Source organism: Panthera uncia, chromosome E3, assembly GCF_023721935.1.
Source record: "Panthera uncia isolate 11264 chromosome E3, Puncia_PCG_1.0, whole genome shotgun sequence".
NCBI lineage: Eukaryota > Metazoa > Chordata > Mammalia > Carnivora > Felidae > Panthera > Panthera uncia.
In genome coordinates this window covers 5,297,159-5,314,093 of record NC_064815.1, presented here as the reverse complement: position 1 = coordinate 5,314,093, position 16,935 = coordinate 5,297,159, and positions in this window count along the sequence as shown.

The window sequence follows — 16,935 nt, the reverse complement described above, 5'->3', positions numbered from 1 at the left end:
ATGACAATACTTTGGATATTGAGTCAAGTAAAATATATTTCACTTGTTTTTCTTTATAGCTACAAGAAAATTTAAAATTATGTATGTGGCTTGAAGAATATTTATTTTTTAAATTATTCATTTTAAGAGAGAGAGTGCACATGAGTAGGGAAGGGGCAGAGAGAGAGGGAGAGAGAGAATTCCAAGCAGATTCTGTGTTATCAATGCGGAGCCCAATGTGAGGCTTGAACCCTCAAACGGTGAGATCATGACCTGAGCTGAAACCAAGAGTCGGACACTTAACCGACTGAGCCACCCAGGTGCCCCAAAGTATATTTCTACAGAATAGCCTTGTTCTAGAGCAGTGGTTCTGAAATGGGGGATGATTTTGCACCCATTCCCAAGACATGGGGAAAACAAGCTTGAGTCTTTCTTAAGCATCACACCTTGGAATTTATGGAAATGCCCCAGGTGATGTCTAGATTTTTCTGCAGTTTAAATGGCTGAGATCCTGTTGGAGGAGGTCATGGAGAGGACATGACCTCTGGTTGACCTACAAGCTGGACCCAGGTAATCAGAGTTTCTCCACCCCCCTCCCCTATCCTTGCCATGTACTACTCTCTGGCCACCATTCCCAAGCTAGCAGCCAGTCCAAGGACATAGCCTTGAGAGAGTAAGGGGTTGTGGAGACCGTCCAGATAGTATACATGAATGAACCTTATTAGAGCCTCTGTATAAACTGGTAAGATTCTGGCAGGCAGGTGCAAGGTCCACTGGCTCAGGGCCACCTGTAAGTTGCCTTGCTTATTAACCCTGCCACCCACCCATCTGGAGTGGTCGGCCTTTTTCTTCAGCTCTCTGTGCCCTCGATGTACAAACCAAGACTATCCCAGGTAAGCATTTCTTGCCTTCTTTTGTAGCTTTACAACGTATAGATACATCCCTCAATAGCATGGTTTCATTTTGTCCAATTTTGAGCTTTATGTAAATAGAATCATATGCATCTGTGTATTCTTTGTATCTTGCTTCTTTTGCTCAGTATTATGTTCTTTGGATTCATCTTTATAGTTTCATTATCTCTGTTTATGAAATATACTATATATTTCATATATAATATATATGAATATATTATATAGAATATAGTATATACTATATAGAATATAGTATATACTATATTATTACCTGAACATGCAAAGTGTTTATCCAGGCTACTGAAGGGGCACATTTAGGCTGTTTCCACTTTGGGGCTTTTTTTTTAAAATATTTTTTTAGGTTTATTTATTTTTGAGAGAGACCACAAGTGGGGAAGGGTCAGAGAGAGAGAGAGAGAGAGAGACAGAATTCCAAGCAGATTCCAAGCTCTGAGCTGTCAGTACAGAGCCCAATGCAGGGCTCCAACTCACTAACTGTGAAATCATGACCTGAGCAGAAGTTGGACACTCACCTGACAGAGCCCCCCCCAGGTACCCCTCACTTGGGCTCTCTTGAACAAGGTGCTTATGAACATCATCCTAGAATTTGAAGGTTGAGTTCACGTGCATAGGTTTTTCTAGGCTACATTCTCACCAAATTTTAAATCAAAGATCTCTGCACAATCTAACTCTGTATCTACTCCTGAGGTTGAGTAAAAGCAACGCTTCTGAATCTCTTACCAGAATGTTAAAGAACAAAATTCAGCTGAGTAAATTTGAAGATCTAATTGGCCTTATTAAGCAATTCACGAATCGGCCAGCATCCCATATAGCAAGTAGAGAGGAGCTCCAAGGAGTTGTACAAGATAAAAGGGTTTTTATAGGAAGGGGGCAAGGGCAAGGAAGTTATTACCGAAGAGAGAGAGAAAGGAAGGAAGGATTGTTCCATTCAAGGGCACCTCTCCTTGGGGGGGGTGGGATGCAGAGGGTCTAATTGCTGACATATCCCAGGGAGGTTGGAATCGCGGTTAGGTTAGGTATTAAGCCCAGGTCTGGTGATTTAGCCTGAGTGGCTCCATTTTGGTCCTGTGGGTTTCTTGTTAACAAGAATCATAAAGACTCTCAAAGGTACCTAAACCTCCTCCCAGTTCCAGGTTTTAGCATCAGTGCTGGTTGAGACCAAAGCCCCAGGGACTCCCTCCTGAACTTTCTTCCATTCTTCCCCATCTCTTCGCCCAAAGGAGGAAAGAGGTCTTTTGTTTCACCTGCTTGCACTTCATTCACACCGTTTACCAGAGTGATTTAGCTAAAAACAAAACCCGTCCCATCTTGGAAATTTTCGTGGACTCTCTGGTTCCCTACGTATAAAGTCCCAATTGCCTAGTGAGGCATCAGTGTCTTCTCTGAGCTCCCTGATTGCCAGCCACACACTGTCCTACACTTCCTTTTGGAGACTATACCAAATGGCTTATTGTTCCCTCTACTGCCCCACCCGTGCCTTCCGCCACATTGTTGTTTCTGCCTGGAGAAGCGTTCCCACATCCGGTTTTCCAGGAAGCCCCTACCCATCCTTTAAGACTCCACTTAAACATCACCTCCTCCAGGAAATCCTACTCCTTGCTGCTCCCTTACTGTTGGCCAGTCTGGGTGCCCTTTGCCTGTACCGCCATATCCTCAGGCACTTCTCTCTGTACTAATCTGCATTACATTGTATTATAATTGTCAGCCCACCTCCCCACTGTGCTGAGAGCTCTCCCCCCCCCCCCCCCCCAGATGAGAGAACTTTCCTTATCTACCTGTGTATTTTCAGGGTCAAACACAATGGTGTGATGGGTAGTATTATTTATCAACTTGACCAAATTGCAGGGTTGCTCAGATAATTTGGCTCAACATTATTTCTGGATGTGTCCCTGAGGGTATTTCTGGATGATATTAGCATCTGACTGAAGCAGACCAACCTCCCCAAGGTGGGTGGGCATCACCCAATCCTCTGAAGGCCTGGAGAGATCAAAAAGGTAGAGGAAGAGAGAATTTGCTATCTCTGCCTGACTCTTAGAGCCAAGACCCTGATCTTCTCCTGCCCTTGGACCAGGACTTAATACCATAGGCACTGCTGAGTCTCAGGATTTCAGACTTGGCCTAGAACTATATTATTGGCTTTCTTGGGTCTCTCCCCTGCTCAGCCTCCAAAATCAATCGAGTCAGTTCTTTTTAATCAATCAATCAATGAATCCATCCTATATATACCCCATATATGTATTCTATTGGTTCCTTTTTTTCTGGAAACCTTGACTAAGATACTTGGTATATGTTAAATAAATATTTGTTGAGCTGAACTGAACTTGGCATTTGAACTTGAGCTTGGCTTAGATGGAAAGCCAGGAAGCCCCATTCACTGTGTTGCAAATAACTGTGTTACAAATAGCTTCTCCCAGAGCTGTGCACTACGGAAGGCCTACGAACCCCCTCCCCATTCCTCGTGTTAATGGTGTTGTCCAATCAAGAGAAAATCATCTTCTCGTGACCCACTTCGATTCCTGATTTCTAGCCTCAAAACACAGGGTTGTTATCTAACATTAATTAGAATCGAACACTTTTAGAATCCCCTAATACCACCGTGGCCAGTAACTACATCCTTAAATTGAGTGTTTCTTAATGCAAATAGACATTCATCTAAGAATACATTTTTTCAACGAACACAGCTTGGTGTTTATACAAATATACACTTTATCTTTAATAATAGAGGATTTTTTTTTTTACCTCATGTTCATTTTTCAGAATATAAAGGAATCAGCTTATAATACTCTAAGTAAAGTACAGGATATCAATTTAAAACTTAACTAGATGGGGCTCCTGGGTGGCTCAGTTGGTTAAACATCTGACTTCAGCTTAGGTCATGAACTCACAGTTCGTGAGTTCGAACCCCACGTTGGGCTCTGTGCTGACAGCTTGTAGCCTGGCACCTACTTCGAATTCTGTAACTCCCTCTGTCTCTCTGCCCCTCCCCTGTGTGCGTGCATGTGCTCAATCTCTCTCTCTCTCTCTCTCTTTCCTGCTCAGGAGTGAATAAACATAAAAAAAAAGGTTTAAAACTTAACTAGATGAACAGAAATGTATGGGAAAATTCTCTTCAAATATTTGCTATGTTTGATTTTTCTTATGTGCCTTTGTCCTAAAAGTCAAAAGCAAGGCATGGAGTCCAGTTAGTTAAAGATTCAGCTCATTGGGTCTATGAAAAAAGGTATTTTTTAAATTTTTTTTTCATGAAAACAGGTATTTTCTTATAATTCACAGAGGAAAGTGTGTGAGAGAGAAGTCGTACATGTAGGAGGTTCACCCTGGCTCCCTCCACACCTGTGCCAGACATCACCCATTGATTCCAGCACTCATTTCCTCTAAGGCTGGCAGAGACTTGATATCCTTTATGAAATAGCAAGTGCTCCAACAGATCTAAGAGGTGAAACACATTTGCTACTTTATGTGGTGCCTGGGTGGCTCAGTCAGTTAAGTGCCTGACTTTGGCTCAGGTCATGATCTCACAGTTCGCGAGTTCAAGCGCTGCGTCAGGCTCTGTGCTGACAGCTCAAAGCCTGGAGGGTTCTTCAGATTCTGTCTCCCTCTCTCTCCGCCCTCCACCACTCACGCTCTGTCTCTCTCTCTCTCTCTCTCTCTCTCTCTCTCAAAAATAAACATTAAAAAAAGAAAAAGAAACACATTTGCTACTTCAGACTGAAAAGTGCCAAGAAGTTTTTAGGCAAGAGGTTGTCTCTTGTTTTTCTAAATTGGATAAGAGTGTTTTCTAATTCATACTAAGGATGGCCCTAACATACCAAATATTGGATTGAAATTTCCTTCGGCATCAATATTGACTTCTCCCAGGAAGGTCTTTCTGGTTTCTGCATCCTGCACTGATATTTTTCTTCTGTCTTCGTTTTTTTTTAATTTTTTTTTTTTTTTTTTTTAGTTTTTATTTTTGAGAGAGAGAGACAGAGAGACAGAGTGCAAGCGGGAGAGGAACAGAAAGAGAGGGTGACGGGCTCTGAGCTGTCAGCACAGAGCTGGATGCAGGGCCTCGAACTCACAAACCATGAGATTGTGACCTGAACTGAAACTGGACGCTTAACGGATGAGCCACACAGGCACCCCTCTTCTGTCATCGTTAATGGTCCTTAGAATTTGTGCCAAACCGGGTCGCCTGGGTGGCTCAGTCGGTTAAGTGTCCGACTTCGGCTCAGGTCATGATCTCGTGGTTCACGAGTTTGAGCCCTGTGTCGGGCTCTGTGCTGACAGCTCGGAGCCTGGAGCCTGCTTCCGATTCTGTGTCTCCCTCTCTCTCTGACCCTCCCCCCATTCATGCTCTGTCTCTCTCTGTCTCAAAAATAAATACACGTTAAAAAAAATTTTTTTTTAGAATTTGTGCCAAACCGTTTAGTTTCCAATTAGATTGGTAAACTCCTTAGGAGCAGGAACAGTATCTTCACTTGTGGTAAACGTGACAGGATGCTGATCACATAGTAGATACTCACTTAAGTATTCCCTCTTTCAATTGTTGGTATGTAAGGACAGGAAAGCAGGAAGAGAATGGTCTTACTCTCTCCATAAGTTTCAAGGAAAAAATATCTATACAAAAAATTTGGTGAGAGCACAAACCAAAACAAGATCAAAATATTTTCCTTACCCTTTCAAGTGCCACACCTTCAAACGCTGTATAGTCCAATGGTGGAAGGAAACCGATTCAGAGACCACACTACCAGGAATTCAGAAGACATTCAGTTAGTGCTGAGTTTAATAATTTAATATTTCAGGGAGCCTGGGTGGCTCAGTCAGTTAAGCGTCTGACTTCAGCTCAGGTGATGATCTCACACTCCGTGAATTCGAGCCCCACATCAGGCTCTGTGCTGACAGCTCAGAGCCTGGAGCCAGCTTTGGATTCTCTGTGTGCCTTCTCTCTCTGCTCCTCCCCCACTTAGGCTCTGTCTCACTTTGTCTCTCAAAAATAAACACATGTTAAAACAAATTTTAAAAAAATAATAATTTAATATTTCAAATAACCTTCCCACACCCAGTGTCCAACAAGATTCTTAATGCTGGATTTTTGTAATTCTCTGAACTTAAAATTCTGCTGCAGTCCTTCCCCAGAACACTCTCTTCTGTCAATGAAATGACTGCCTCTGCCTAAGGCTTGCCTCTTCTTCACCTTTGCCCCAGCTTGTCCCCTGTCTGAAAGCCTTCTTCCCTTCTGTCTTCATAGACCAGGCCTTTGAAGTCAACACAGGGATTCCCTCTGACATAAGTGATAAGGAAGTCTCTTCTTCTGGAAGTCCACAGGATGCTTTCTGCAGTGTACTTAGGGTTTGGATCCTACTACACCTCAGAACATGGAGTTAAGCGTTTACTACACAGCCGGTTGCCTGGGTGGCTTAGTTGGTTAAGCCTCTGACTTCAGCTCAGGTCATGACCTTGTGGTTCATGGGTTCAAGCTCCGTGTCGGGCTCTGCACTGATGGTGCAGAGCCTGCTTGGGATTCTGTCTCTCTCTTTCTCTCTGCCCCTGCCCTACTTGTGTGCTCTCTCTCTCTCTCAAAAATAAATAAAACATTAAAAAAAAAAAAAAACTCTGGTACACCCCTACATTAGCTTCCTTTACTGCCACTGCCTGGTTAAGTGACCTCAGGCAAAGCTCTAATCTTCTTTAGGCCTCAGTTTCTCCATCCATAAAATGGACATAAACACAGCACCAACCCCAAAGAGTTCCTCCAAGGACTTAGTAAAATAACTACAAAGCACTTCACAGCCAGGCGTATAGTAAGCGTTCCTTTAAATATTAGTTCTCAGGAGACCCTGACTGGCTCAGTCGGTGGAGCATATGACTCTGGATCTTGGAGTTGTGAATTCGAGCCCCATGTTGGGTGTAGAGGTTGCTTAAAAAAAAAAATACTCAAAAAATAAATAAGTAAGTAAATGTTAGTTCTCGTTATGATCATGCAATCTGATATTGGTTTGTAATTTTAACATCTGGCCTCATACATTGCAGACTTTTTAGTTGAAGAATATGTTGGGGCATCTGGGTGGCTCAGTCAGTTGAGCATCTGACTTCAGCTCAGGTCATGATCTCGCAGTTCATGGGTTCGAGTCCCATGTCAGGATCTGTGCAGACAGCTTGGTGCCTGGAGTCTACTTCAGATTCTGTGTCTCCCTCTCTCTCTCTGCCCCTCTCCCACTCATGCTCTGTGTCTCCAAAAATGAATGAACATTAAAAAAAAGAAATTTAATGAAATGCTAATGAAATTTAAGCGTCTCAAGGGCATGGGCGAGTTCATCTTCTCCATCTGTATCAAGCAGCATCTGGTGGGTAACAAACCGCCCCAAAGCTTAGTGGCTTAAAATAACACTCCACCACTAATTTAGTGTGTGCTCTTGATCACGTGGTTGGCATTTGGAGTTGGGTTCAGCTGGAAAGTTCTTCCGTTCTCACCTGTGTTCCCCTCATGCATCCATGGTCAGCCGCTGGCCAGCCACACTGCTGTTTGCCAGCTGAGATGGCAGGCGTGAGGAGGACATATCTCTCTCCTAGATGCAAGAGGCAGAGACAGACTCCACCTCCTGATGGGGGAAGGGCAGACAGGTTGCAAAGGGATATTGCTAGAGAGAAAGTCGAGAAAAGTCATGTTTGCGCTCTCTGGAACCACAGCTGAGCCTAATACCCACCTGCTGTGCAGGAAACCCTCGCCGGATGAGTGTTTCTCTTACCAACTGAATTTAAAAATTTGGCAAATGGTATTTGTTTATTTGTGCCCTGCAACCCGGCAGAGCCTGCCCTGGGGACTGCTGTTAAGCCCCGGATTTCCTTACTGACTGTGTGATCTTGACCCTGAGCCTCGGGGTTTTCATGAATAAAATGGAGATTATAATTCTCACCCCACAGAGTTGTAATTTGGGCATGAGTACCACTTAACCTCTCTACACCTCAGTTTCCTCGTCTGAAACATGGGCACAAATCCTCCCCCTCTCGCAGGGCTTTGGGAGCATTCCAGTGGGACGGTGTGTGCAAAGTGCTTTGCTGAAGTGATCGTGATTATTCCTACTCGGATCACATTGCTTTGTACAGCGGTGTTAACACTCAGTAAATGTTGGGTCCAACAAAGCACCCTGGCTATAGAAATCCCAGCTTCCGTTCGATTTGTTGCCAAAAGAGATGCCCTGAAACAGTTCAGGTGAAGAACTCCAAGTCCACGGATGCTGCCCAAGGAGATCTTGGAAAATCTGCTCCTGCAGGCAGCCTCCGCCAGTCCCGCCCAATAACCTCTGGGGCCCACTGTTCCTGTCTGCTGGACACCTCTGCCCGTTTCTCAACCATCCAGCCACAGCGCCGTGGCCAACACCTGCAAAGCGAAAGTAGGTCACCTTAATAGTCGAGATTTTAGAGGCAGGCCAGATGCATGAGAAAGGGCCAGAGCAGGTGAAGCCAGTTGTCAGGGATGAGAGGTAGAGAGCGGGGGACGAAGAGACTTTTGTAATGCTCTTGGACAGGAAAGGGGTAGGGGGGTAGGGAAGGAAGGTTGGAAGAAGGGAGAAGAGGAAAGGAGGAGAGAAAGGAGGAAGGAAGGAAGGATGGAAAGGAAGAAGGAAGAAAAGGGAGAGAGGAGGGGAGGAAGAAGGGTGGGAGGGAGCCTGGGAGGTCGATGACAGATTTGTGGGCTGCGGGGCAGACAGTTCCGGGTGGCCTCGGAGACCAGAGGCTGGAGATGCTACGTGAGCCATCGTATCTGCTGCCCACTTAATTGCCTGCGGAAGCCGCAGTGACAGAGGAGGCCCCGCCCTCTGCCAAAGCTTTCAGAGTGCTCCCTGGGGCTTCACTCCCTCTAGGGGACTCCCATTTAGGCCAGTGTTAATGGGTCCCCTGCCGAGAAGCTCTCCACCGTGCAGTTAAAAATGCCTCGTTCAGATAATCACCATCAGAACCCAAAAGGCCCCTGGGCTGAAAAGGTGAGCTCGGGCTGCCCTTCTGGGCAAGCCCGGGGCAAGGCACCTGCTCACCTGCCCTTTTGCAGGCAGATGGCAGGGTTCTGCAGACTCCCGCCTTGCAGCGTGAAGAATGCCCAATAGGGGAGGGCCCTTAGCGCAAACCCAGGATCCGACTTCAGATCCAGCCTGACAGCAGAACAGGGGAAGAAATCCCAGGCATCTGGAATCTCCCCCCAGGGAGGCTCCCAGGCAGTTAGGCAGGGTTCCCTGGGTGGGCACCAGCCCGTGTGGCAGGCTCGGGGGACGCTGTAGCCCTGCGCCCAGGGAGCATAGATTTCCAGGAGGGGACAGAGAGGCCACATAAACCTATGAGTAATTAAAATAACTTTAGAGGGACACCTGCGTGGCTCAGTCGATTAAGCATCCGACTTTGGCTCAGGTCATGATCTCACGGTCTGTGAGTTCAAGCCCCGTGTCCGGCTCTGTGCTGACATCTCGGAGCCTGGAGCCTGCTGTGGATCCTGTGTTTCCCCCCTCTCTCTGCCCCTCCGCTGCTCATGCTCTCTCTCTCTCAAAAATAAACGTTAAAAACTTAAGAAAATAATACAAAATAAAATTAGAAAGTGGAGAGAATAAGTAGGGTGGTGTGCTGATGCTTGGCCTGGAGTGGGGACCACGAAGAAGGGTGCCATTAGGTAAAGTGACCAGGGAAGGCCTCTCTCAGGATAAGACCCTCCAGCCAAAGCCTGAATGTTGCTGTAACCGGAACTCTAGACGTCCAGCGCTTGGCGTGTGTCAGATTAGACATGCCCCGTGTAAGAGTTGAAAGCAAAGAACTTTTCGTTACTCATTACGAGTGAGGAGATGAGTAGATCGTTCTCAAAGCACTGGCTCCCATCAGGGTTAGTCCAGGAAGCTCTTATTCAGTGCGTCAGGGGCCGGGGACAGGGAGCTTGCAGAGACACTGCTGTCCCAATGGCACACCCCTCGCACGTCACCATGCTAGTGCACACATCGTATGTTCAAAACATGGCAGGAAATTCTGAATAGTATAATGAGCTAAAGGTGACTTTAGGTCAGCTCGGGAAAGGGGGGCTTCTGTATGAGCCCTCAGCTCCAGGCTGGCTCCAGCTGGCTCACATACGGGGACTCTCAGGCAAAACACCTATTTTGGGGTGTCCTTGGCTGTTGGTTCTGCAGAACGAGACCCGTATATACCTTCCCTGCTTTTGTCCCCTCCTCTCTTCTGCCAATAGCGTTCAGTCCCCTATTTGAGGAATGTTTCCTGGCATCCCAGGTAACTAGATGCCGAAGCTGGGATCTGAGAACGGAATATCCTGCTTGGAGGGAAGAGCAGGCCAAGGGCCTGAGTTTGGAACCAGCTTAGCATGTTAGAAGAACAGACAGAAGGCCAGTGTGATGAGACTATAGTGAGTTGATGAAAGACAGAACTGGAGAGGCTGGTTGTCATAGCCAGACTCTAAGACAGCCCCCAACGAACTTTCAGGACTGAGGCACCCTTCTCAACACACATGGGAGGGTAACGATTTGAGCCCAACACCGTGAAGTGACCAGATTTCTCAAACTTGAAAGCGGCCAGACTTCCTACACTACCACGCTTTTCATGAATAAAAATCCGACCGAATAAGTTGTAAAGATCTAATTGGCTTTATTAATTGATTCATGAATCAGGCAGCATCCCACCTAGCAGGTAGAGGGGTGCTCCAAAGGGCTGCAGAAAGAAAAGTCTTCTAAAGGGAGAAAGGGAAATTATTACCTATGCATCCATTGGTTTAGGCAAGGTCACCATCCTAAAGGGAACAGAAGGGGTCTATCAGTAAACTTCCCAGTGTGGACCAGAAAATTCCCTTGTTGACTGGTTAAAGCTTACATTCCTGGGGTGCCTGGGTGGCTCAGTCGGTTAAGCATCCAACTTCAGCTCAGGTCATGATCTCGTGGTTCGTGAGTTCAAGGCCCGTGCCAGGCTCTGTGTTGACAGCTCAGAGCCTGGAGCCTGTTTCAGATTCAATGTCTCCCTCTCTCTCTGCCTCTCCCTTGCTCACTCTCTCTCTTTCAAAAATAAATAAACATTACAAAAAAAAATAAAGCTTACATTCCTGGGGGGCAGGGGTTGAAACTGTAATGAGGTGAGGTATTAAGTCTTGGTTGACTGACTTGGGACCCTAATCTAAGTGACACCATTTTGGACCTGTGGTGTTTTGGGGGGGGGGGTTGTATTGTTTTGTTTTTTAACAATTCTCTAAGGGATATTCTGTTTTTTAATTAGTGTTAATGGAACATGTTGAACTCCTTGATGCCCTAGAATCTTCTGCATATTTGTGATGACTTAACCACCTATTTTAACTGATGTCTCCCCCACCCCCATTTATGCACTAAGGAAAGCTGTTCAAGTGAGTCCTACGTGCATCAGGTCTCACCTTCCCTGCATTTTACAGCAAGCTCCCAGGAGACTCCTGGGGACTGTCCTTTCTGGTGGTGCTGCGTTTGGTGGCGAATTGGAAGTTCCCAATACTCCCTTTAGAATGGGTCAGGCTGTGCTAGTATAGGGTCAGGGAAAGCTCTCTGAACCAATGGCCGGCAGCGTTCAGTGTCGATGACCCATCCCATGTGCCAGCGCCCCGGGAGACCTGAGGAGGGAGCGTGGGATTAATAGCTCAAAGGACCCAGCACAGAAGAAGACAGGCCAGGGGCTAAATCCAGCTGAGCCTCTAAAGGCTGTGTGAGTTGAGGAAGGTTAGTTGCCCTCTCCAGGCCTCTGACTCTTTAGCCATAAAATGTTACACATTGCGCTTTCTAAGGCGAAGGGGATACAATGATGCCTAAAATTAAGTAACCCATCTCAGGATACTAGCAACAGGGCACAGTGGTCATAAGTGGTGGCTCTGGGGCCTGGCCACCTGGTTCGCATCCCAGGTCTTCTCGTTGCTACCTCATGAGCCTTTGCCAAAGACATGGCTACTCTGTACCTCAGTTTCCTCATCTGTATTATGGGCATAATGACGGCACCCACCTCATTAGATTGCTCTCAAAATGAAAAGAGTAAAGCACTTAGAACAGTGTTTGGAATACATTCAGTAAATGCCAGCTCTTATTCTTTAAATGTGCCAGAGTGCCTGAGACATAGTGAGAACTAGATAAAGAGTAGCCATGATGAGGAGAAACAACCAGCCCACCAACAGAAAACATCAAACCTTACAGGTTCTGGTGAGTTCTCGAGTGTTGCCTCCAGTCTGTCTGAACCCTTAGATATGGATTGAATGCAGCTGTTCTTTCTTTTTATTATTTTTTTTCAAACGTTTATTTATTTATTAAGTGTTCACTTATTTTTGAGAGAGAGAGAGAGGCAGAGCTTGAGCAGGGGAGGGGGGCAGAAAGAGGGGGAGACACAGAGTCCGAAGCAGGCTCCAGGCCCCAAGCTGTCAGCATAGAGCCCGACGCGGGGCTCTAACCCACAAACTGTGAGATCATGACCTGAGCCAAAACCAAGAGTCTGTTGCTCAACCAACCGAGCCACCCAGGCATGAGTCCCAGGCAAAGCTTGTTCACAGAACATGCATGTCATAGTCTAATTCTCAAGGAGCCGTCTCATGTCCACGCTCTGGTTCCATGAGCCATCCACTGACCATGGTCCCACCTCACTGCTCCACACAGACTTCATGTGGCAGTCTTCCTGGAAAGGGGCTGCCAGAATTCCTTCTCACATCCTCTCTTTTGATGCTTAATGCTACTCTGTCATCTTGCAAAGAATCACTCTGTCATCTTGCAAGAATCCCATGTGGCCAGGGAGTTAATCTAAAAAGACCAAGCCCTTCCCTCTATCTATGAGCCTAGAAATAGGCTTTTCCAGGAATACTTTAGCAGCTGTTCATCCTCTGGCCAGTCCTGGTTCGGAAAGGGTTAATGCTATTTTTGTTTTGATGGACCCGAAATATGAAGGGGTAGCAGTTCTTCTGGTTCCTACTCTAAAATTAAATCAGTCTTTCTAGGGAACGGTGGGACTGGAAAGATTAAGAGCTATATTTCGTTATTCATTAAATTTTTTTCCTTTTTATTCTGAATTTCATTAGCTTTGTGTTAATATTGTGACCAAAATTAATCTTAGACCAGAGCCAAAGCATTATTCTACATATTCCTTAAAATATATTTTACCTTCAGAAACTTGGCAAGTGGGAAAATATAATTCACTATTAAAACAGGCCTGCTAATTTGCAGTATTCAGAGAATTGTGGAGGAAAACAAGAAATAACACAAAGGAAGAATTTGGAGAAGAAAACACGAGACTAGAGCAAAAGAAAAGAGCCACTCAGACCTAAAGGAACAGGAAGATTCCCTATCTTGGCTGTTGTAGTAACTGATGCTGTAATAAACATGGGGGTGCAGATATCTTTTCGAATTAGTGTTTTCATAGTCTTGGGGTAAATCCAGCGATTGCTGGGTTATTGGGTAGTTCTATTTTTAACTTTCTGAGCACCCTCCATGCTGCTTTCCATAGTGGCTGCACCAGTTTGCATTCCCACCAACAGTGCACGAGGGTTTCTTTTTCCACATACACTCACCAACGCCTGTTGTTTCTTGTGTTTTTGATGTTAGGCATTCTGACAGTCACTGACAGTCAAGGGGTATCTCATTGTGGTTTTAATTTCCATTTCCCTGATGATGAGTGATGTTGAGCATCCTCCCATGTGTCTGTTGGCCATCTGGATGTCTTCTTTGGTAAAATGTTTATTCAGGTCCTCTGATCATTTTTAATGGATTATATGTTTTGGGGAGCTGGAGTGTCCTTCCATAGATGGATGGATAACAAAGATGTGATACACACACACACACACACACACACACACACACACACACACAGGAATATTACTCAACCATAAAAAATGAAATCTTGCCATTTGCAACAACACGGATGGATCGAGATGGTGTAATGTTAAGTGAAGTAAGTCAGTCATAGAAAGACAAGTACCATATGATTTCACTCATGTGGAATTTAAGAAATAGATGAACAAAGAAAAAAAGAGACAAAAAAAAGGTTTTATGAGAACAAAGTGATGGTTATCACAGGGGACGTGGGGAGGATGGGTTAAATTGGTGATGGGGATTAAGGGGTGCACTTGTTATGATGAGCACTGAGAAATGTATAGAACTGTTGAATCATATTGTATGTATGAAACTAATACAACACAGTAGTTAATTATACTTTAATAAAAAAATAAATGAAGGAACTGTAAGACAGTATTTTCTGCAAAAGGCCAGATAGTAAATAACATTCAACTTTTGGGGCCGTACAATTTCTATGGCAGCCGCTCACCTCCACCCTTGTTTGTGAAGAGCAGCCACTGACCATATGTGAATAAGCAAGTGTGGTTTGTGTTCTCATGAAACTTTACTGATGCAAATGAAACTCGAATTTCAGATAATTTTCCTACATCGCCGATATTCCTTGTTTTTCTCCCCCCGACTATTTATTTATATAAAATTTTTTAATGTTTATTTATTTTTGAGGCAAAGAGAGACAGAGCATGAACGGGGGAGGGTCAGAGAGAGATGGAGACACCTGAAACAGGCTCCGGGCTCTGAGCTGTCAGCACAGAGCCCGACGCGTGGCTCAAACTCACCAGGTGTGAGATCATGACCTGAGCTGAAGTTGGACGCTTAACCAACTGAGCCACCCAGGCACCCTGAAAAAATTTTTTTAAAAGAAAAGAAATTGTGAACAAATCTAGATCTGTACCTAGTGGGGAGTTTCAGTTCAGACACCAGTCAGAGAGTGGCAAACAAAAGATGTCTAAATGGCTTCTTCTGGCATTTTTGTCCCTCTGTGTTCCACTGCCAAACAAGCAGATCCTTAGGCCAAATGATCTAATTTCTGGGCATTTCCCCCCACAGATGTAAGCAAATATATGTGTATAAGGATATCCCTGACAACACTGTCATAGAGAAAAACTGGATACAGCCTGAACATCCGTATTCAGCACTGAAGAAACACGTGGAAGATCCATAGTGTGGGGAATTATGCAGCAGTTACAAAGAATGAGGTCAGCTTTTATAAACTGATGTGGATCAATGTCCAAGATGTCTTGTTAAGGAAAAAAAGAAGGTGCAGAATAGCGGGTTTAGTATTATTCCAATGTTTGCTTGAATATGGAGAGTAAAAAAAGTTAAGAAGGAAAAATCCTGTTCTATGAATAGCAGTTGGGGTGCCTGGGTGGCTCAGTCGGTTAAGTGTTTGACTCTTGATTTCAGCTCAGGTCATGATCTCACAGTTTGTGGGCTCAAGCCCCACGTCAGGCTCTGCACTGACGGCACAGAGCCTGCTTGGGATTCTCTCTCTCTACCACCCCTCTGGTCCTCTCCCACTCATACTCTCTCTCTCAAAATAAATAAACATTTTAAAATAAATAAATAGCAGTTACCTTGGGGGATGAAGACAATGATGGGCTTTAATATTTCATTTTAGGTGTGCCTACGTGGCTCAGTAGGTTAAGTGTCTGACTTCGGCTCAGGTCATGATCTCAACAGTTTGTGGGTTTGAGCCCCACATCGGGCTCTGTGCTGACAGCTCAGAGCCTGGAGCCTGCTCTGGATTCTATGCCTCCCTCTCTCTGCCCCTCCCCCACTTATGTGTGTGCATGCGCACACGCTCTCTCTTTCAAAAATAAACATTTAAAAAAGTTACTATTTCATTTTAACCCTTTCTGTACTCCAGATTGTTTGCAACTGATATTTTTGTTACTTTATATAATGATTAACTTTAGGGGTCAACTTGAGTGGGATGTAGGGTGTCCATTTATCTGGTTAAACATTATTTCTGGGTTTCTCTGAGGGTGTTTCCAGAGGAGGTTAGCATTTGAACTGGTGAACTGAGTAAGGTGTGTATCACTCCTTGATATGCGTGTCATCATCCAATCCATTCATATGCCAAATAGAACAAAATGGAGAGGAAGGGGGAATTCACTCTCTGCCTGACTGTTCCCCTGCCCCAGGGACTCCTGGTTCTCAGGTCTTCAGACTCAGAATGGATTCTACACCATTGACTTTCCTGACCTTAGGTCTTTGAATTATTCCACTGGCTTTCCTGGGTCTGTAGCTTGCAGGTGACAAATTGTGCAATTTCTCAGCCTTCATAATCTAGTAAACCAGTTCTTTATCATTAAATTTAATTTTAGATATAAATGTCAATGTAGATATAAAGATTTATGTATCTATATAGAGAGACATGTCTGTATCTTATCTTTCCATCCATCCATCCATCCATCCATCTATCCATGCACCCATCCATCCTGTCTGTCTATCTCCATCGATCCATCCATCGATCGATCCATCCATCCATCTATCCATCCATCCATCCATCCATCTATCCATCCATCTATCCATATACCCATCCATCCTGTCTTTCTATCTATCTATCCATCTATCTATCTCATATTGGTTCTCTCCTGGAGAACCCTAACAAATATACTTTCGTACTAAAAATTAATTTTGAAAAAGACCCTCTCTTTACAATAGGACTGGAATCAGAGAAGGGTTAACCCAAAGCCTGCATAATTTTACTTAAAATTATTGTGGAAATAAAGAATGAAAGAATCGGAGTATTTTTTTTCTTTAATTTTTCATCCAGTCAGTATTTAGTATACAATTGTATGATGTGGTTCATGGGAGTTTTCTTCAAATGTATTTATTCTTTCAGTTCACATTTGCTGTACAAACACTCTGTATTAAGCAGGAGATTCTGATTTAATGAGATTTATGTGACTTTGAATGAAGTTTTTCAAAGAGTTGTTTCCAAAGATGATTGAGTGTGTTGGAAGTTATAGTGTGAGATGCACATATCAGGAGTCAGAGTTTTATTGTTTTGGGGACATAACTCGTGGAAATTAGGAAGGCAGGCCATAATAACCATAAGAGCGGGTGATATCATCCTTGTTTTAGGTTTGAAAATGGAGACTTAATTGTGTCACTTTCACAAGGTCACACAATTGATAAGTGTTAGATTTAGAATCTAGATGTGTCTGAGTTCAAAGACCATGCTCTTTCTACCAGTGTCAGAGACCAAGATCCCT